General features: G+C 33.0%; 1 pseudogene; it reads left to right on the plus strand.

Moving 5' to 3' along the window:
• Positions 1–53: 53 nt before the first annotated feature.
• Positions 54–10705, plus strand: LOC126912471 (uncharacterized; annotated as a pseudogene).
• Positions 10706–14114: the final 3409 nt, after the last annotated feature.

The raw sequence follows: 14114 nt of genomic DNA on the forward strand, positions 1-14114 counted from the left end.
TAAACGCACCCACGACACAGGAGAAAATCCTAATGTGGGGCAACGTTGCAAAAAAAAAAAAAAAAAAAAAAAAAAAAAAAAAAAAAAAAAAAAATAAAAAAACACACCCAGACCAAGATAAATAGATACGTTTATGCACACAAACATTTATATTGTCCAGGATTGGACCCGCTACCTCTGGATTAGTAGGCAGATTCACTACCACTAGATACATCAGACGATTGTCGACATCACAAAATAAATCTGAAATATACATACTTTTTTTTACAATTTTCAGCTGTCGAGCTACAGAAACGATGGAAAATTTTGAAAACATGTTTCAATAGAGAAAAAACTAAAAAGAACAACATGAAGAGTGGCTCAGCTGCTAATTGCAGAAAGGAATATGAATATTACCAGCAAATGTCATTTTTATTAAATGTTTCAAAAACATGACCCTCTCAGGAGAATACAACAAAATATGATAATTCTGGTCCCTCAAATATGTCTAAAAAAGACCAGTCTGGAAATAAAACGGAGACATCAGTTGAAGATAAAGAGAGGGAAGTGTTACAAACAATTGCAAATAACTTGAAAAGAAAAAGGGGAGATGATAATGACTTAGATTTTTTGCATTCTATACTACTTCATTTAAAAAAAGTACCCGATGATTGTAAATTGGATCTTCAGACAGATATTTTGAACACTATAAAAAAATATATACCCAATACTAATTATCAATCCACAATATGGTTATTATTCAAACAGATCATATTTACACAGTTCAGAAACTGATGTTCCTGTATCACCGGCAGTTACTAATGTATCTCAAGAATCGGATATAATTGATGATATCTATTTTGATTTGTAAGAAATAAATAATTTCTAATATAACAGGAAATTTTAATTCCGTTTCCCTTTCATGTACTACTCATAGAAAGCAAGCCAGTTATTTTCGTTTCGTCTATGTATTTCGCATTGAACTAAATATTTATAAACATTGTTTATAATCAATAATGAACATTAAATTAATATGAATCAATTGTGTGTTTATAATTGTTTACGTAATTTAAAATTGTTTTTTAAGAATTTTATTACAATCTTCGTTCCATCCGGGTGTCCCTTGACACCTCTCAAGTTTTTTTTTTTCGTTATTTACTGATTACCTGAATAACGTTATTGATTCGAATATTTTGGTAAAAAATGTGATTAAAACTATCTAAAATTACCTACTTACCTTATAAATAGTAATAGCAAGTCGTTCGAACGGAGGAATACTTTCCCTCATTGTAGTATCCTGTCGTTTTAAATCACTTTCCAATACTAGCAGCAATCCATGAAATAAGTTAACAGACATTTTAAAGTATATTTTAAATTTATCATTATGTTTTCGCAGATCTTTTATGTTAATAAATTAGGATCGATCTAGAAAAAAGGGATGAATCCAAAACCGACAATTGCTGCGAATAATTTGTCTTTGTTGGCGCCGTCGACGGCGACGACGTAATAAAATGAGAGCAAGTGCTGCTTCTTCGATATCCATTGTCACACTGAACGCTGATCGCTGCGTAGATTTAGCAACTCGGTTATGTAAGTTGCTCACAGATTGCCATAAAATTGCGGCAAACGTAAACGTTATAGCAACTATCAACTTTTTACAAGAAACTTTTAAAATGTTGATAGTTTCCTCAACTTAAGTTGCTCCATGTGCAAAGCGCCTAAATAGAGCGTTTAAGGTTTTGCCTAACCCAGACGCAACTTTTAACTTCTGGTAATCTCAAATTATTAAATAGCAGTTATAAATAAATAGATATTTAAAAATATACTTTTTAATTTAATTTTCAGATAAAAGCGGGTCGCAAAGGAAAAGTCAATAGTGAAAAATTAAAAAAAATATTTCTTAAGTACGGAGATGTATGCAGAAATCGCAGTATTAAATATAATGATCCAGTATTTAAAACAATATCTAATGAGTTAGATAATACGATAGCTCTTTATGCAATCTACAAAGCATTGAAAAGGCACTACGACGAGTATTTCCAAAATGATGAAGATGATAACCTTTATTCACCCCGAGTTCAGAGTAGTTCATCTTCTTCACCGTCGCGTCATAGTGTGGCTTCATTATCGCTGACATATCAAGACAAGGTGAAAACATTTAGTTTTACAATGGACGAGCATGAATGGAAAAAAGTTCAACCCGTGATGGTACATTATGCTAGAAGAGATATAAGGACCTCATCGACACACCAAAAATACAGGAGTCTGCCAAAGTTTAAGTGGGCGACTTTTTTGAGAGAAAAGCTCTGGGAGTTATCTAAGCTACCATGTACTTGGAACTTTAAAAATAAGAAAGTTGACGGTGAAAATAACATTTCGTTATTTGGAAAGTGCTCACAATGTCAAAGAGAAACAATAATAAAAACCGAAGCAATTTCTGAAAAAACTGTAAGATTTACATGCGATATACTTACTTGTAAGGAAGAGAATGTACCACACAATCCTAAAAAAAAATCAAAATTAACTCCATACAAAAGAGGTAAATTAGCAAAAATTCTACAGTATAAGCCTGCCGTAGTCGTACAAAAAGAACTTGCGGCCAAATTAATTAAAGACCCAAATCAAGTTTGCCCACCGATGCTACCAAGTTTAGCAGCTCTCCGCCAGATCAAGTATGAGAAACGACAAAGCAAGAGACTTCATGCTCACCCAATTTTAAGTATACTCATGATGACTCAAGAGGTACAGAACTTTATCCGTGAAGTGACATTGATACCGTGTTTTCATTTATATTATTGGTCTGATCAGCAAATAGAGTAACTATTGTAATAGTTTTTCTAAAGTGACCATTACTGTAGATGCAACTGGATCTTTTTTTCAGGCTATAAAGCTTCCCGATGGAACTACACTAACAAAACGACTATTTGTATATATTGGCATGATTGCTTCGGATTCAATTAAATCTACTCCAATTTTTCAAATGGTTACCGATTCTCACAATAAAGATTCAATTGCAGCGTGGTTAAAAATGGTTAATTCAAGTAAGGAGCCCGCCACATGAAATTATTACCGATGTCTCATCAGCATTAATTGCAGCTAATGTTTCAGCATTTACCACGTTTAGCAGTATAAAAGATTATGTTAAACGATCTGTTTCAGTCTTAAGTGGCCGCAATTATGCATTACCTGAAGTATTTATTAGGCTAGATACAAGTCATTTTATCAAAACAATTTATAATTTACGTTGCTTTGAAAATAGGGATATAAATGTTAAAATGTTATACGTTCGTTGCATTTTGTATATGAAAGAATGTGAATCGTTTCAGCAAATTAAAACTCTCATTACTGATGTTGTAAGACTATGTCTAACCGAATAACCCAGAAAACCCTGTTTCTGTTTATGTTCAGAAAATAAGTTGCACCTTAGGTAATACTACATATACGGAACCTAATGAAGACACCGATGAGAAGGAAAATATTCACGAAAACATAATCCTCGACGATGATGACGGTTTACTCTCATGGTTTGATGAAATTGTTGAGAGGGAAAGAAGCCTACAAAAAACAAAAAGTTCGTCAGAATCACAAAACTCTTTCTACATCCCTCATTTAATAACAACGCTCAAACGGTTACTCCTAAAGTTACCCCTCTGGAGTAATATTATGTGCCCATTATATAAATCACAAAACAAAGTACCAACATCTTCAGCTATAGAGAGCTATTTTAAAACTATGAAAAATTTGTTATTCACAACAAGGTCGAAGAAATATAACATTGATGAATATTTAAATATGCATTATGATTATTTATTAGGTGAAATAAAAATTGCTTTAAATTGTTTAAATAATTTCGCCGACATTGTAGACAAAAAGGAGAAAAACATTAAAAGAAAACGAGGTAAGACTAGGAAGCGAAAAATGTTAACATTTGAAAACAAATGCTGCAAAAAAGAAAAACCTAGTGTAACCAAAACGTTTTTAAATGATTCGGTATTCTCAGTAATTCCTACGTATGTTGAAAACTGGAGAGGCGAAGGTGTTCCTAAAGATGATTCTGCAAATAAACCTGTAAATATAATGTTTTTAAAAAATAGTAATTTTACTGTACAAGATATATCTGAAAAAATATTAAATTAACAAACACTTGTGCATTTGATTCCGTATTTTTTTTATTGGCCCACGGATTTAAAGAGTATTCATGCATACGCGATTTATTTGACAATAATTGCAGAAATAGGGATATAACAGCGTTTTTACAAATCCTCTGTAACTCTGATAATAACAGTGAAGAAGCAAACAAATTAAGAATAAGAATTGCTTCGATACATTTCAAAAACAATCATTATGATTGTGAATGTAACGCTGCATTTATTTATGAGCACGTCTTAAATGATATTATTTTTAGTGCTACTTCTGTAAGTAACTGTTCAAATAGTGCATGCATAAATTCTACCCCATCAAGAAGAAAACATGTGTTTATAACGTTAAATTTAGATATAATTAATATTTTCACCATCAGTAACTTGGAAGATTCTATTATTATTCATGATTGGGAAAACAAGCAATGCAGAAAATGCAATGAAGTAGTTCTATTTCATTATACATTCAGTCAGAAAAGTATCGGGAATGGATTATTTATTTATGGTTCCAAATTCAAATTTTTGTTTTTTTTGTTGACATTGTTAGATTGGCACAACTGTTTTCCATTTTGGCGCGGAGTTTGAGTTGCATCTGTTGTTTACATTAAATACAGTGCTATTTTTAGTTATATCATATTTAGTGTCTATTGCTAATTTCATAATGGACAAAAATCTCGAACAAAGAGTTGGTCTTAAATTTTGCATTGCCAATGGAATTTCGTGTTCGGAGTCACTGAAAATGTTACAGAAGGCTTACGGTGAATCGACTTTATCAAAAACTCGTGCTTATGAGTGGTACAAAGCGTTCAAAAGCGGTCGAGATGTGATGGAAGATTTGCCTCGCTCTGGTAGGCCATCAACGTCTGCAACTGAAGTTAACATCGCAAAAGTGAAGGAAATAGTGACTGAAAATCCTCATTCAACTTTGAGAGAGATAGCCACCGAACTTTCTGTATCTCACGAGTCGATCCGTACCATTTTAACTAATAATTTGGGTATGAAACATGTTGCCGCTCGGCTAGTCCCAAAAGACCTGATTTTTTTCCAAAAACTCAATCGCATGAGAGTCGCTGAGGACATGCTACAACGAGTCAATTCCGACCCAACATTCATGAAACGCATTGTTACTGGTGAGGAGACGTGGGTTTATGAGTTTGACATGCAAACTTCGGAGTGGCGCCTTCCAACTGAACCGAAACCGAAAAAACCACGCCAAAGTCGTTCAAAAGTCAAAGTCATGTTGACTGTTTTCTTTGACTATCGCGGTGTTGTGCACTCGGAATTCTTGCCGGAAGGTCAAACGGTAAATAAGGAATATTATTTGAGTGTTATGCGGCGTTTAAGAGAGCAAATCCGACGAAAAAGGCCAGATTTGTGGAAAGAAAATTCTTGGATTTTGCACCATGATAATGCACCTTCGCACAAGGCCATCATTGTGAAGGAATTTTTAACCAAACACTCAACAAATACCATCGAGCAACCACCATATTCACCAGATATGGCTCCAGCCGACTTTTTTCTTTTTCCTAAACTCAAATTACCACTTCGTGGCACCCGTTTTCAATTCAATCGGTAGAAGACATAAAAGAGAATACGCGGCGAGAACTGACCTCAATTCCGGAAACAGCGTTTAAAAAATGTTTTGATGATTGGATTATTCGTTGGCGTTAGTGTATCGTTTCTAAAGGAGCATATTTTGAAGGTGATAAAATAAATTTGGATGAATAACAAACAGTTTGTGTATTATTGATCTTTTCCCGCTACTTTCTTGACAGAGTAGTACCTTGTCAAAAATTGTTACATTCGATTTAAATGGCACGCAAATGGTGTTTTTACATGAGGTACCTAAAAGTATAATAATTAAACAAAACATTTATAAATTATTAGGTGCTGTAGAATATGTTCCTCCAATACTTGGAACAATAGGGCATTATAAGTGTCATATTATAAGAAATAGCGGAATGCTTTGTTACGACGATAACAAGAGTAAATTAGAAGAGAGTACAAACGATTCTGTATATATCCATTTTTTAACTTATGTTTTAGTAGAGGTGTAAGAGCCGATGAAAAACATTTAAAGTTGAAGAATAATGATTTTGTTGACTTTTATCCTTATAACTCCTATACTATATGAAGTCTTCAATTTTAATAAAAAAAATACTAAAAACAAAATAGCAAATCAAGGACTGCGCGGCCATGACTTTCAAGGCGAATATTTAATTATAATATTGATATAGAGCTTTGATTCATTTTTCGACAAATCTTGACAAATACAGACTTGAGTTGACAAAAGGAATTGACAACATTTCAAAACTGATACGACATGGAAACAAAAATACCATTTCTTTATTTTCGTATCCTGAGTTCAAATATATTTATGTCATATTTTTTTTATTTTTTATTTCTGAGAAAAATAATTAAAATCACAAAACATGTGATGACGTCATAGGTACGGCAGAATGTAGTCGTTACCTTTGCCTTAGCAATCATGGTTGCAGATGAAAACATCAAGTGTCAAATGTCAATGTTTAATGTCACTTGAAGTTGTAACTTTTATTTACATTCGAAATCGAAATTGATTTTACACAATATTTTCCTATCGAATCGACACGCTGCTTATTGTTATTATTCACAACTGTTGATTGACATTATTTCGTCAATAAAATGGATTTCAATGAAACATATACGCCAATGAAGGATCCAAAATATTGTTTTGTATCAGCCTGCAAAAACAACACTGCCAATACGTATTTCTGCAAAATTGTAGCATTCATTTTCGTGCATATATTGCAATAGCATTAAATAGTCAACTTTCGGCAAGTTTCTGCAATCGGCAACTAGGAATCATATAATTATAACAACACAAATAACAAAATCTGAAATCAGTTTGACAAGCTTAGTGTTGCCAACTTTATTTTACCAGCCCACCAAATGAGGCCGTGAAAACCACCAGAAACCACTAAATCTTAGCGGCCTCTCAAACCACCAGAATTCCTCAAGATCATCACAGAATCTAAAAAAAGGGATTATGAATAATAAGTTCATGGCCCCCTTTTCTCTTTCAATAACTACGCACATTATTTAAAATTTTTGTGCTTAATATAATCTACATATAATATATTTTAAAATATTCTTTATATAAACTGACTTTCTAGACAGACTGCTAAAATCTTTAATATTGTGCGTAAAAATATTTACCTTTTGAGTAGGCAATATTATCTTGCCAACAAGTGTATCAATTAAGTATTTTTAACTAGAAATCATACAGCATTTTACGAGTAGTATTAGTGGTTAATTTGTAACTTACCACTAACTGAAACAATCTAGTTCACTAAAATATCCACTAGCCACTAAAACCAATATTTTCCCGCTGAAACACATATCTAAACCACCAGATCTAGTGGAAATTCCACTAAGTTGGCAACACTGGACAAGCTGTCAGTGACAGTACATTTGACATCTAGTAGGTTTTTTACGGATGATACGGTGAGGCAAAGGTATTATCCTCATTCTACTGTAATTTGGCACTTACGTCTTTTTAGAATACACTGAATTTCAAACTCGAAATTATGAATGAAAAGTACATAATTTCGAAAAATGAAAAAATATGGGTGCCCTAGTTTTCGATTTACTTTTATATAACATAATAATACATGCATGTTAAAAATATGAAATGTTGTCAATTATTTCTCTATCCCAAGTAGTTGCTGAGATCTCCGTGGCCGCGCAGTCCTTGACGTCAGGATTGCGCGGCCAACTTAAAACGCTTATAACTTCTTTATTTCTGCTTTGACAAATACGGGGTTTGTTTCTTTCGATTTTGACAAATATCGACAAATTTTTGGCTGAAACCATTTTCTGATTTGATAACTTGGCGGAGCAATCCTGACGCACATCACTTACCAGGTTGCCTTATCTGAAAGTAAACGATGCAAATAACTTGGATTCTCTATTACAGGCTAGTTTACATTTAGACTCATTCGAAAAGGAATTAGATAGCCTTGAAAGTCCTAATCATTTCCAAAAATATGGCATACATTACATGTCTCTTTCTTATGTACTTTTCATTGTATTCTTTATATATTTACTTTATAGAATCAGAAGATGTTTCTGTCCAAAATCGAAAGATCATTATTGTATACAGATATTTAACCAATGTAATACAAACTGCCACACTCAGAGTCGTTTAATGGTTACTTAACCCATTCCTTAGCAATTGTTTTCGATACAAAATCGTTACTAAGGACTAGTTTAAGTAATCATTAAATGTCTCTGAGTGCGGCAGTAAGAGAGTTACTGAAACTCACCGACCTTCTGTTGAATTATCTGTTTTGAATGAAAACGGCGTGGCCGATGAGACTTACACATCAATGTCAAAGCCAACGCCAATTAAGCGTAATCTTTTAGTATCTAAGATAAACTAGAATTAAAACTTAGTGTTTTTAACTTCTCTCTTATATTAATAATATAACTAATGCTTACCTAGAGTAATTGAATTGTGCTAAGATTACTATTACTTTAATTTCAACTATGTGTTATCGCTATAATTACTAAGTATTGTTTGTAAGTCTAGAACGACGTTCAAGTCCAGGTCATCTTATACATTTCAATTTCGCATCTTTTACTCCCAGATGCTCCATTCTATCCGGGGGGCTGTTATATATTAAATAACATTAACAGGAATATAATAATAAGCAGCTGACGCTGCAGCACTTGTTTACCACATTTTTCCGTTTACTCAGCATATTGCAATAACTTAGGAATGATACATTTTATTAGCAGTGTGGAATTGAACGTCGTCGCGGACATAGGCTTTTCTTTTGTAGACCTTTTTACTAATTAAATTCTTTACAGTTTATTTCAATATCTTTTTTTAAAAAGCCTACTGAGACCCACCCCGTAACAGATCCAAATGCAGAGTATGCAGAGGAATATCTTTTTTATCTATAGGATTCAGATACCCTTCCTGTTTTCCTTCCTTTTTTGTTGCTAGTAGGCAAGGTATACAACTCAAAACTACTTCTTCTATTCTTTTATCCATATTTCTGATATAGTAATCTTTTCCAATGGCTTCTTTCATTTTTCTTATAGAGATATAGACCTATATACATTTTATTGTTTCTTTTTCAGATTGCTGATAATTATGAGGAACAATTATTTTTACTCACAAAAAGTGCAAAGAAAATAAAGAACAACGGGAGGATAAATTGCATAAGAAAAGAATGGCAATTTTGGATCTGGAACAGAAATATTGGGAAAAAAGTTAAAAAATGTTTAAATAAAACTATGTTAACGTAGTGGCACTAATGATCGACAAGCTCCAATGATCGACAATTTTTTTCTCTAATTAGAGAAAATTAAAGTTATAATACGATTTTTTTAATATGGCTATACTGTGGCTATAATATACAATACGCTTCCTGCTGTCATCCAGTGACATTTGAAAGAAATCCGCCATTTTTTTACAAATGGCCGTGTGAGAACTTAGTTCGGCTAGTGTTCCTCATAAAATAACGGCAATTCTAAGCGGATTCTGTAAGAACGTAAGTACAAAATATGTTCATTATTTTCATATATTGAAACTTATATTAATTTGATGGTTTTTAAGCCGTCTTATGGGAAAAATAATTTTAATAAAATTATTATCGACACTCGTCGATGATTGGAGCAAGTCAATTTCTGAGGAAAAACCATCAAATTAATATAAGTTTAAATTAGAGAAAATTAAAGTTATAATACGATTTTTATATTAATTTGATGGTTTTTAAGCCGTCTTATGGGAATGATAAGATCGATTTATGTTATAAAAAAAGTTAGGAGGTTATTTTTTTAATCTAAATTGCCGGTGTCGATTACTGGTCCTCAGAAATTGACTTGCTCCAATCATAGACGAGTGTCGATAATAATTTTATTAAAATTATTTTTGTGTAACCACGGAATATGGTTCTCTTTTCTTTGCAGAATTGTTAGATATTTAAATTAGGTTGATCAAAGTAGAGTTACCAGTATTCGACACGATGTCGATTAATGGGATTGAAATGTGTCGATAATTGGTTCATACAGATGTCTCCAAGAAAAAAACTACATTTAATAATGAACATACATTTTATAAACTAAATTTAGTAGGTATTTTATACATTAAATATATTACACTGATAATAATTCTTTCTGTTATAAAAATAAAATTTGTTTAACCGTGAAATAAATTATTTTTGGATTTGAATTTAAAATAATTGCTTAATTTTTTATGACTTAAGTACTTATATTGAATTTAAGTCAAAGGTCATAAATACTAGGTAAATACTTATCCATTTCGACACATTGCAATTCCATTAATTATTTGTTACATTTGACAAGAGAATACGGTGACCGACGGTCATCTTTTCTTTGCCGAATTGGTAGATATTTAAGTTACCAGTAATAGGTAATTGATTCTTACAGATGGCTCCGAGAAAAAACTACACTCTCGACCAGATTGAAAAAGCAGTTGAAGCTGTTAAGAATGGAGAAAAGATAGCAAGTGCTGCGCAACGTTTCGGAGTACCAAGAATTACTCTTCATGACAAAATAACACGAAGAACTTCCATTGGTTGTAGTATGGGGCCAAGTACCATCTTAACAAAAGTAGAAGAAGAAATTTTAGAAAAATGGTTATTAACTTTAGCTGAAAAGCATATTCCCCTAACTAAAGACTGTCTACTGGACAGTGTTCAAAAACTAATAATTAATCAAAACAGGAAAAATCCTTTTACTAAGAATAGGCCTGGTAAGAAATGGTTTCACTCATTCATGAAAAGACATCCAAACTTGTCACAAAGAGTACCAGATAACTTTTCGAGAGCTCGAGATAATGTATCGGAGGATAACAAGAGGACCTGGTTTAAAGAAATCGAAAGTTATTTAGAAGAACATAACTTAAAAAATATTCTAAACAACCCACACAGGCTATTCAATGCAGACGAAAGCGCGTTTTTCTTGTCGCCGAAACCTGATCGTGTTATCTGCAAAAAAGGAGATAAACACCCTTATAGTAAGTGTGGTGATGAGAAGGACAAGCTTACTGTCCTTATCACGGGAAACGAATTCCTTCGTCTGTTGCTGCTAGTGTTCCCGATGAATGGGCAATATGTAAGTCAGAAAGTGGGTGGATGTGCAGCAGCACCTTCTATGAATATGTGACTAATGTTTTCAACCCTTGGTTAGAGCAAAATAATATTGAAAAACCGATTTTATTCTTTGTGGATGGCCACAAATCCCATCTCACCCAACATTTATCAAATTTTTGCTCCCAAAACGGTATCGAGATCTTTGCCCTGTACCCAAACTCTACGCATATTTTGCAACCTATGGACTTGTCAGTATTCAGACCCCTCAAAGCACATTGGAGAAAAGCTGTGACGCAATGGAAAATGGAGAACCTTGGTCAAAATCTTCGTAAAGAGAATTTTGCTCCAGTACTTCAAAAATCACTCGCAAACATAACAAAAGATTGTGTGAAAAATGGGTTCAGAGCGGCGGGACTTTTTCCATTCGGGCCTGATTACATTGACATGTCAAAAATAAGACCAAAGGAAACCTCAACTAAAACTAATCCAGGGCAGACGGAATTTGTGAGATATTTAGAAAACGAAATAATAAAAGTTTTTTCAGCTGAAAAGTTAGAAAGTTGACTATTTAATAAATTATACTTTGAAAATAGAAGTACACTGGAAAGTAACATCCCTAATGAAGATGTGGCTTTATATGTAATTTGGGCCAAAAATAAATCCGATGACGTGTGTCGTTTGGGTTTGTCGGATGCTGCTTCTACGTCGGACACTTTGGAAGAGGTAGACATAGTCTCAAATAATATAACCACTGCTCAGTTGATTGAAGTTTTAACCGAAGAATCACCAGGAATTGAAAACAGCGAGCAAACTAAAAATTCATCAAAAGATACCAATTCTAATGAGTTCATAGAAAGTGTTTCCTCAACACATAACTTGAAAGAATCAGTGGATACTGCCGTAGGTGTTCCATTGTCTTCTATCGATGTAGTTAGAACAATAGAAGATCATCAAAATCAACAACCCAACTATAACACCAAAGTTGATACTATAATTAACCAATCTCTTCCACAACTCTCTTCGCTGACCGATTTACCTGAAGTTACAATAGATCCCGTAGTTGAACAACCTGACATTTATACTAATATTGATACATCAATTGACCAAGCACTTCCTCCACCGGCGTTGTCATTGTCTTCTGATATTCCCAGAATAGTAGAAGACTGCATATCTCAAGAACCCATAATTAATACTATGGTACTACAGGATATAACACCACAAAAGAAATCTATGGAAAGTGTTTTGGGAGTGATAGTACCATCTCCTTTTAAGAGAAGTCTGTTTTGGCCCGAAAAGGATAGTAACAAAAAGAAAATGAAACGAGAAAAGATTCCGTCAACAGTGACAAGTAAAGCTTGGAAAGAGTAGCACGAGAAGAAAGAGGCCGAGAAAAATAAAAAAACAACAAGAAAAGGAAGAAAGAGCGATACAGAAACTAGAAAAAAAGAAATTAAAGGAACAGTTAGCCAACTGCTGCCAGCTCGGAAGACATTTTAGATTGGTGGAGGACGCATGAGACAGAGTATCCGATTTTATCGAAAATGGCCCGTGATTTTCTCTCAATACCTGCAACTTCAGTACCTGCTGAGAGGTTATTTTCTAAAGCATCATTAGTAATTAGAAAACATAGAAATAGGTTAAGTGATGAGTCAGCCAGATAGTTACTTTGTATTAATTCTTGGTCAAAAAATTTATATAAAGTATCATAACCTAATGATAAAGCTGTTGATTTTGTATTTTATTTTTTATTCAAATAAATGATAAATCGTAAAACTCTTTTATTTCTTATAAGTTGAGGGTTCAATCTCTTTCTAGACAGATAAGTATTGTTCTTTAAAATACAGTCAAGTTATTGTAATTAATTTGTTTTTTTACATGTTTTAGCAAATGTAAGCTTATAAATCATAAATGTTTATTAAGAAACAGTTACTTCCATGGAAAACGACATATAGGTCAGTTGATTTTTCGAATTTCTTATCAAATCTTCAGTTATTTATTAATCTGCTTGATCTTTACTATGGCTATGTTAATTCAAGCTCACAATGTTCCAATTCTAATACGTTTTTCTAAGATTTAAAGTAAACTTTAATAAATAGTAATAGACTAATAGGTAATTGCAAGACTTGCAAGACTCTTGCTGCAAGACCAAGACCAAGACTGGGAGCGCAAGACCAAGACCAGGTGTATTGGCGCAAGACCAAGACCAAGACTGGCTAAGTCTCGTCTTGTTCTTGCATTTGGGCAACACTACTTAACACATTTAACGTTCATGTAGCGACATCTGTTGTCACGTTAAACAAGTTCAGTGTCTTAACGCAGTATTGCTAAATGTCATTCAGTGCACCGCGGCGAACCGCCAACAAGAGAATGCTCGTAAAATTGTAAATAATTATTCATAAACTCAGTTTATTATTTTGTTTCATTAAAAAAAGTTTATTATTCATTGATATTCACGTAATTCACGATGGAGACATCAAAGTAAGTATTTTGATAAACTGACATTTTATAACCCGGCTATTTTTATAGGTTATGATATTTATTATAATTAGAAAGCGACTAAATTAAGCCGGTATTTAATAATGTTTTAAAAGATAAATATTTAGATGATAATAGGATGTAGTTTGACAATGTTAAATTCAAATATTGGTACCTTTTTTTGCAAATATAACAACAATACTGTTGAATCATTATTGCTAAATACACCTCCTAAATCTACTTCCTTTGTTTATTAGCTGCTAATAAACAAAATAAGTTTTTAGACCATGTGGGCTTTATATCGATCCCGAAATTCTGTATCTGGGTGCTACACCAAAAAGCCTTATTGGCGGAGACATGATAGTGAAAGTGAAATGTCCACTATCGGCGTTCAAGACAGGGCTTGAAGAACCAA

The sequence above is a fragment of the Spodoptera frugiperda genome, chromosome 26 (assembly GCF_023101765.2).
Source record: "Spodoptera frugiperda isolate SF20-4 chromosome 26, AGI-APGP_CSIRO_Sfru_2.0, whole genome shotgun sequence".
NCBI classification, from domain to species: Eukaryota; Metazoa; Arthropoda; class Insecta; order Lepidoptera; family Noctuidae; genus Spodoptera; species Spodoptera frugiperda.